At 37.4% G+C, this 9,269-nt stretch overlaps 1 protein-coding gene across 2 annotated transcripts in view; it reads right to left on the bottom strand.

The window, feature by feature from the left end:
* The window catches only part of ANO6 (anoctamin 6), a 184,709-nt gene that overhangs the window by 160,273 nt on the left and 15,167 nt on the right, over nt 1-9,269 (bottom strand). The gene's annotated exons all lie outside the window — the stretch shown is intronic.

The following is a 9,269-nucleotide window of genomic DNA, read 5'->3' as shown; positions in this document are numbered from 1 at the left end:
AGAAGGGTAAATTACCTACTGTGAAGGCTGTTCCAACCTAGGTCCAAGTACACCACTTTTATGTAATTACGTTCCAGCAACTCTAAGCTTGATGGGCCTAAGAAACAAAACTCCTTCACAGCAGTGAAATGAGCATTTAATGAGAACACCAATTGTCAGCCAAATTTCAGCATGTGCCCCTAAGAAACAATGGAGAGATGTCATTCCTTATAAACTACAGCTATTAAAAACAGTAGTTAAAAAAATTCCCTAGACTTCTAATAAATGATTGAGCATCTTTGGAAATACAGATCTGTTTATGTTTAGAATCTTCTGACCACTTTCCTATAATATTTGCTTAATAATTTTTTTAAATCCTTTACAACACCACCTGTTATATTCACGATAAAAACAGGTCTCCAGGAGAAATTAGTTCAAAGTATTTCACTTAACTTCAAAATTATGGAAAGAGGATGCATCACATCAGGCGGCTTGGTTGTCTAATCATAAATTACTGTTTCCAACTACTGAGATTATTAGTGTGTGTGTGTATGTGTGTGTGTGATTGTGTACTCTCCAGGTGAAGCCAGCATTATTATCAGCTTCCTTATTTCAAGCAACCACTTATTGGAAATGAAAAGGTTAGGAAACATCCTGGTTACTTCACCCCAAGTCAGACACATGGAAAATGCTCTCGACCAACTGGAGCAACCAGTACTTCCTACTATAGAAGACAGTAGGGAGGTTCCTAAAAAAGTTAAAAATAATTGCACTACTGAGTGTTTACCCAAAGAATATGAAAACAATAATTCGAAAGGATAGATAGCATCCCTATGTTTACTGCAGCATCATCGACAATAGTCAAACTATGGAAGCAGCCTCAGAGTCCCTCGACAGATGAATAAAGATGTGGTATATACATATAATAGAATATTATTCAGTCATAAAAACGGATGAAATCTTGCTATTTGCAACAACATGGATGGAGCTAGAGGGTATTGTGCTAAGTAAAATAAGTCAGTCAGAGACAGACAGATACCATATGATTTCACCCATACGTAGAAGTCAAGAAACAAAACAAACAAAGGGAAGGGGAACACAAACCAAACAGGTTCTTAACTATAGAGAACAGATGATTACCAGTGGGGAGGTGACTGGGGGATGGAGGAAATAGGGGATGGGAATTGGGAGTACACTTATCTTGATGAGCGCTGAGTAATATATAGAATTGTTTAATATAATAATAATAATTGTTTAATATATAGAATTGTATTATATACCTGAAACTAATATAACAGTGTATGTTAACTACATTTGAATTAAAATTAAATTAAAAAAGGAAAATGCTGTCAAACTCTATTTTTCAAGATGTCAGTATTCTTCAAACTAAATAGCACTTAAAAAAAAAAAACCTTAAGTGGTGGTTGAGAGACCCTGAGGAGTAGGCTGAACAAATAAAATATAAGTTTAAAATATTAATAAACAAGGAGAATGGGCAAGAAAGAAGGAATGGAGAAAGGGTATTTTGGTCATCAGCATTCTCTCCTAGGGCATAAGGATGACTTTTGCATCTTGTTAAGAGTTTGAGAGGGCTAAATTTAAAACAGCAAGCTTTACCACAGTTGAACAAACTTTACCATACATGGTGAATGGGACTACAACAACTTTTAACTATGGTCATTAATTCTTGGCAACGCCTCTCATTAGGTGGAAGAGGTTCATATCCCTTCCCTGCCCCTTGAGTCTGGGCAGGCCAATGACTGCTTCCTTCTCTCTCCACAGAGAGTAGGATGGAAGTGGGGCTTGTGACATCAAAGGCTAAGCCATTCAGAGGCCACACAGCTTTTGTCCTGTCCACTGGATCCCTACTCTGTGCCCTGAGTCGCCATGAAATGATTCCCAACCCTGAGACTGCCATGGTGAAGAGGCTGCGTGTGGGTACTCCAAGGAACAGCCCCAGCCAAGCTCAACCTTCCAGACACCCCTGCCAAGGCCAGAGAAACAGGACTGAAGCATTTTTGGACCAGACCAGACACAGCCAAGCCCTGGCTGAAACTCTGTGCAAAGTCATGAGCACAATAAAACGGTTGTTGCTTTAAGTCACTAAGTTTTCAGATAGTTTTCCACACAGCACAGAGAATCACCGAATTTGAAAGGGACTTTAAAGATCTGCTGGTGAAACTCGGCTTGGTTTGAGGAAATGGAGATCCAAACTGGTTTAACATCCAAAGGCACAAGTTAGCAATCACGATAAAACTAGAAATCAGGTCTCCAGGCTCTCAGCTCTGTTCTTTCAAAGACAGATTTCATCACAAACCACCTCCACCCATTTGTTCTGTTATGTGGGAACTCAAAAGTACCAGGGCCAATGTTCTTAGAAATGGTTTCTTCTTGTACCTATTTTTAAAGATTTTCTTGTACCTATTTTAAAAAATTAAGGAAAATTCTGACATATTTTCTTTCTTACGCCTTTATCTTAAACACTTTCCTTGGGTGAAACTGGGGAAGAATTACTGTTCAGAGAGTATGGAATAAAAGTCTTGACCAACACTTGCTGTAGCAATGTGGACAACAGTGTTAACTTCAAACACCATGCGTAAGATTTCACCTCTTCATCCCCATTTCACGTGAACTACCTCCAGGTAAACCTTGGTGTCACTTTCTCCAGTCCTTCTGTAATCAAAGTTTTATTCCAGCTTCTTAAGACAACTTATGACCTTTTATTAGATCTAGTTACACAGTTCTTGAGTTTCATTTCCTTAGTTAGCTGAAATACATACTAAAAGGAGCAGTGAGCTTCCTAAGATTATCCTTTTGTGTGAACTGTTTATAGGAAATGTTTCAGGTTCCATATGAACCTGAAATTGCAGATTAATGATCTGCTCAGTAAGAAGCTCCTTCAGAAAGTACCTTAGTCTTTTGGATCCCATATTCATTAAACTGTTAATTAATTAAAAAACAATTCCAAAGACCAAGAAACAAGTTCTAGCAACTACTTAAAAAGAAAAGTGAGTAAGATATGGGCATTCAGGCAATTGGCACATTGGAAGTATCTAAAGGTCAGATGACCACAAATGGCTGAATGATTTGGAGAATCATCAGTGTCTAACATTGTCTTCCAGTAGCAGCTTTACTCTAACTTTACATGAATTATCATCAAGGTCTTTGAAAACCAAGTTTATTACCTGATAGATATCCTCTTCTTCCCTAACTAACCCACATCCCATCCTGTACACAAGAAAACAGGTCCCTGAAATGCCTTACAATTGGAATGCCTTATCCTGCCAATGAATCTGCCCTCAGGAAAAAAAATTTTTTTTTTCAAATGCATGACTGCACCCCCCAGAATGAGAAGAGTCCTATTATTTTAAAAAGGATTTTTCTGAATTTGTAAACCTTTACACATTTGCAGGATATTTAATGAACCAAATTCAAAATGGCAGATTGTACTCCAAAGGAATAAACAGCTTGGAAGTATTACTCAAGGTGAAACGCCAATCACAACTTAAAAATTAGTATTTGTGAACATCTCATGAGCAGGATACAAATTAGGCAAATTTCCTGTATAATGTACTCTTTCTTATTATCAGATAATAGTTTTTTAATCACACATTTTTGTGTTTCTGCATCTCTGATATGGAAATTACAGCTTCAGAAATGAAGAAGCTATTATATTTACAAGGCATTCCAGAACCAGGACATTACAGCAGGTGAGACGATGCTCTCTATCAGCCTGCAATTCAGAATCTTTGAGAGCAGTTTAACATCTATTCTATCATTTCATTCTCACAAAAAGTCCTATCTGGTACCACTGATAGATATTATTATGATTTTAAGACAACTTTTAGACCAGAAAGGTTAAGCTACATCACTGGATGACAATCCTGACTCAGGATTCCATTTCCACAGTAGACTTACCCTCACAAAAAGAGGTATTATACATTGCAGGTCTTATTTTTGGCTAAGGCCAGTTAAATGGGCCCAGACCAGATATCCCTGAATTGGAATAGTCTTCTAAGACTCAGTGGGGCCCCACGTGCACTAGTTAGTGGCAAAACCCTTTGTTTAAATGACTTTTGCTTGGGTCTTCCTCCATGTTCCTTCAGGTCAACGTACTCTCAAAGTCCTGGTTTTATTTTTTCTAAAAAGTTTTATGATAGGGGATCCCTGGATGGCTCAGCAGTTTAGAGCCTGCCTTCATCTCAGGGTGTGATCCTGGAGTCCCAGGATCGAGTCCCACATCAGGCTCCCCGCCTGGAGCCTGCTTCTCCCTCTGCCTTTGTCTCTGCCTTTCTCTCTCTGTGTGTGTCTCTTGTGAATCAATAAATAAAATCTTTAAAAAATAAATAAATAAAAATTAAAAAAATAAAAAGTTTTATGATAATAAAATACATTTTCTTTACTATCTCATATAAAGTAATGTAAACCTTGGTGGAAGGTTTCTTTTTCTTTTCTTTTGTTTTTAAGATTTATTTGAGGGGGTGGGGAGGGGAGGACAAGAATCTTCAAGCAGACTCCCTGCTGAGCACAGAGCCCAACTAGGGGCTCCATCTAAAGACCCATGAGATCATGACTTGAGCCAAAGCCAAGAGTCAGACACTTAACCGACTGAGTCACCCAGGCACCCCTGGTGGAAAATTTCTAAACCGAATAACAGTGTAATAGCAAAAGTTCAGGGTGACTTAGCACTTCAGCTTTGTCATCCATAAAATAGATGTTCTGCCAACTTTACATAATTGTTGTAAGAATCAAATAAAACACAAGTGTTCTGTTAACTGCAAAATGCCACATCTATATGAAATGATGTTATTACCATTATATATACATGCCAGAAAAAAGGCATTATATATACATGCCAGAAAAAAAATAACTTTATGGCAGTATTTCTCCAAGTTTTTCCTTCCATTAACTCTAAGAACTACTGTCATATCTAGATCAGTTTTCCATCTAGGAAGAAATTAGCAGGATTTTCAAGTGGATAAAACAAAATTAATGGCAATGAGAGTCTATATTATGAAATAAGATTCATAATCCCCTAGTACATTAATCAAATATTTATGCTGTTCTTATTTTTCATGTATATATCCATAACTAGACTGCCTAGGAATCAGCTTAATGACTGAGCCAAAGTTTCAATCCTGCCTTCACCGTATACTTGCTGTGTGACTACAGCAAACTACTTAACTTTCCTGACCCTCAATCTTATCATCCATAAAATGGTTATTATAATAATAGTACCTACTTAATTGCACTATTATAACTATTAAATATGTTAATACATATAAAATATTTACAATTATACCTGCCACTCTTTTTAAGGTACTTTCTTAGTTTTTAACATTGATAGACATACAGCAGATGCTTAAATCTGGGTTAACGGATTTCATTAGAAAGTAGGATACAGGGGTGCCCGGGTGGCTCAGTTGGTTAAGTGTCTGCCTTCAGCTCGGGTCATCATCTCAGGGGTCCTGGGATCGAGCCCTACATCAGGCTCCCTGCTCTGTGGGGAATCTGCTTCTCTCTCTCCCTCTGCCCCCTGCTCATGCTCTCCCTCTCCCTCTCTTTCTCTCTTTAAAAAAAAAAAAAAAAAGGAAAGGAAGTAGAACTGACCCATGTGAAGTCATCTGGTCTATCCCCATTTGAAGCAGCACTATAACTATCAAAGTCATACCAATCATTATCTTGTCTATTTTTAAACATTCTTAGGAAAAAGTCTATATTTGGACCTCATTAAGTGTTTAATAATCTACACCATTAGGTTAATTATAAGAATGAATTCCCTAAATCCACTCAGATTCTCGCTCTACCCATTTCCACAGCTGGCCTTTCTACATTATTATAGCCTACTTGTCAGCTTCCTTTTTAAAGCCCAGCAACCTCTGTCCCGTTACTTTTTCCTAATAGCAATGTTTATTTTGACTTGAATTCCCAAGTGTATAAATATTTCAGACACTATATTGACCCAGGTTAAAAAAATCCTAAGGAACCCAGAAAGGATTACACTGGAAAGTGCAAGAAAACCAAAAACCACAAAGTAAACTTTCAATAAGTTTGTGTCTTGGCTCCAAAGAATGTAGTTGATTTAACAATTCTGATCAGAACCATTTATTATAAAAGGTAAATGACTATATTCATTTTTATTCATTCATATTACAAAATTATGAAAATTGAGCCCCAGTAAAAACTGAATACAGTCACCTGAGGAATAAAATCAATTAAAGACGTACTGTGTACTTACACTCAGACAGACTTGAAAATTCAGTGCTTTAAGCTAATTTCCCTCTTGATATTTTCAGACCTAATTCAGCAACACAAGCAATGCTTATTAGTAATATTAATGTACCATATGCTATCTCTGTCAACTTAATAATATTCTTGATTTTTTTGACTAAAATGTCAATCTAACTTCTGAAATCCTACCCAAGAGAATCTATGCAAAATTACAATAAATGGATTCATTCTATAGGCGTAATAATTAGCCATGGGCCCATTCATGAATGCCTGTAATTAACTTCTTGTACATATTATAATAATTTTATTTGAAATCATGAGATTTGCATAATTTGGCTAATATAAACAGCTATGAGTCCCAGGCACAGTACTAAATCCTTTAAGAACATTATCTCATTTTATCTTCATAATAAAAAACGGCTGAGAGATTCACCAACTTACTGAAGGTTGAACAGCTAGTAAGTAGCAGAATAAAGATTTTAATTTAGTCATGCTCACATCAGAAACTCTTCCCAACGTCTTTTCTATTGGTTTATACTGGAGAAATATTTGAAAAAAACATTTGTGTATTTCACACACACACAGGAAAGCAGTGAAAGCACGGATTTAGCCATAACTTTTCTAGAAAGAGCCACTAACACCACCAACCTAATGAGAAGAGGATTCTAATGAAAAATCAGGTGTTTTTATTAAGACAGAGCAATAGAACATATCTCCAATTTTTATATTAAGAAAAGCAAACATAAAACTATTAGATTATTATGAATATGAAACGTTACATTTTAATACACTAAGTTGACAGATAAATTTCACTGCCACAGTGGTTTTTGAAGATAATAATATATGGGCAGCCCGGGTGGCTCAGCGGTTTAGCGCTGCCTTCAGCCCAGGGCGTGATCCTGGAGACCCGGGATCGAGTCCCACGTCGGGCTCCCTGCATGGGGCCTGCTTCTCCCTCTGCCTGTGTCTCTGCCTCTCTCTCTCTCTGTGTCTCTCATGAATAAATAAATAAAATCTTTAAAAAAAAAAAAAGAAGATAATATAAAAGTTCAAAAGAAGTGTGTACAGTCCCCACTGTCATTTTTGCAGCCAAAGTAACTTCTACAATCCCTGCAAATTATGCCCAAAATGGTAGCTTCAGGGATTGGTTCATAATTCCATGAGAGCTGTTTGGTGAGATTTCAAGGGAGAAGTTACCAGAGCACTTTCTTCCTGTAGATGACATGGTGAAAGCAGATTAACAGGTGGGAAACCACCACCACCACTTGGCTACAAGGAGAGCATGGAGCTACCAGGAGTCCCTTCCATGAAACCTGAGGGTTTGGCTGTCTCCTATGACCAGAGATTCTCAATTAAAACAGGAAGTCACACATCAAGAAATATAAAAAAACAATGACATCCTCTATCCCTTTTCTTGTCTTTCCCCCAGTACCCCTACCTAAGGAAATCCATTGTAGTGCACACACCGCAAAGCAGGTGGACCGTGGGAATTATCAGTGTGGTTGCTGATGAGCATAGCACAGGAAAACAAAGGTTTTTAATTTCAAAGGCAGCAATGTTGGTTAACAATTTACACCACTGTGCAGTTGACAAAGCTTAACACTGTATCGTAACTGTCCCAGTTTTTATTGAACTGGCAATTCAGTCCTTTTGGATCAAGGAGCCCCTAAAGAATTTTTTTTTTTTAAGATTTTATTTATTTATCCATGAGACACACAGAGAGAAAAGCAGAGACAGAGGCAGAGGGAGAGGGAGAAGCAGCCTCCCTGCAGGGAGCCCGATGCAGGACTTGATCCCAGGACTCAGGATCACAACCTGAGCCAAAGGCAGATGCTCAACCACTGAGCCACCCAGGACCTCACCCCTTAAGAATCTGATGAAAGTTAAGGATTCCCTTCAGCAGAGACTTGTAAATATGCAATAAAACACAGTTTCCATACAGCCTGGGGATCCAAAAACTCTCCTGCCCCCAAGACCACGCATGAAGACCTACAGACCCCAAGTGAAGAACCCCTATAGTCCTAGGGCTTGCACACTATGGAAAACAGATGTGGAGTGATCAGCATTATTTCTGATCAGTTTCTCCAAAAGGACATCCTCTATGCCTGAGGCTCCCGCAAGTCTCCTCAAAGATGCCTCACAAATACTCTCCTCTAAAAAGCCTTTCATCAAAAAAATAAATAAATAAATAAATAAATAAAAAGCCTTTCATCTATCCACCTTCTAATAGTTATAATAAAAATAAGGCAGGAATCGTGAAGAACATGAATAGAAACTTACTAGTCTGTCATCAACGATCAAATGTGATTTTATATTACTACTATATTTCCCTGTCCCATCAATTTTTAAGGTCCCAGGAAAGTTTTGTATAGCATTTATATTATACTATATAAAGTATTTGCAACTATTTCTATAAAACAAAGGACAAAGGGCCCTTAGTATAATCTCCCTTTATACATAATTTCTATGAGAAAATGAGCTCTATTTTCTCGACACTGCGCATTTTCAGGAGGCAACTCGCTACAAATGAGAAGGCAATTACACTAGGTCTGACTCTCTCTACACTAAAGACTTATCTACAAACATCTCTAATAAGACCAAGAAATCAGGTAAATGCCATTATCGCTTTACATATCAGGAGAGATATATGTAAAATATTAAATGTTTTATTCTAGGTACTTATGCTGGATGACACTGAGAAAGTGGTGGTTTTACGAGTTCAGAATGCATGGCCAAGGTGACTCCTCCATACAGCAAATGCACTTAGGCTTTAAAAAGTCACAAAGCAATTGGTCGCAATTATTTTATTCTTTAAATTATTTCTCACTCCTGGTGGACAAATAAACATGATGTACAGAAGTCACAGGTGATGGATCTTCTACATATATTTGTAAAATATTGATTCCTCTATACTTTTCTAGACCAGCTGCAGATTGAAAGTCAGAAGTCACAATCAACCTTTTTGAAAGGCATGTGAAACACCATAACCTGGCTCATTTTATAAAGTAAAAAATTCAGAAGGGAACCTTTCCAATCCACTTTGAGAGTTCATGAAGCTT

The sequence above is a fragment of the Canis lupus genome, chromosome 27 (assembly GCF_011100685.1).
Source record: "Canis lupus familiaris isolate Mischka breed German Shepherd chromosome 27, alternate assembly UU_Cfam_GSD_1.0, whole genome shotgun sequence".
Taxonomy (NCBI): domain Eukaryota; kingdom Metazoa; phylum Chordata; class Mammalia; order Carnivora; family Canidae; genus Canis; species Canis lupus.
Note: the sequence above shows the minus strand (reverse complement) of the source record. Positions and strands in the feature narration are given on the sequence as shown.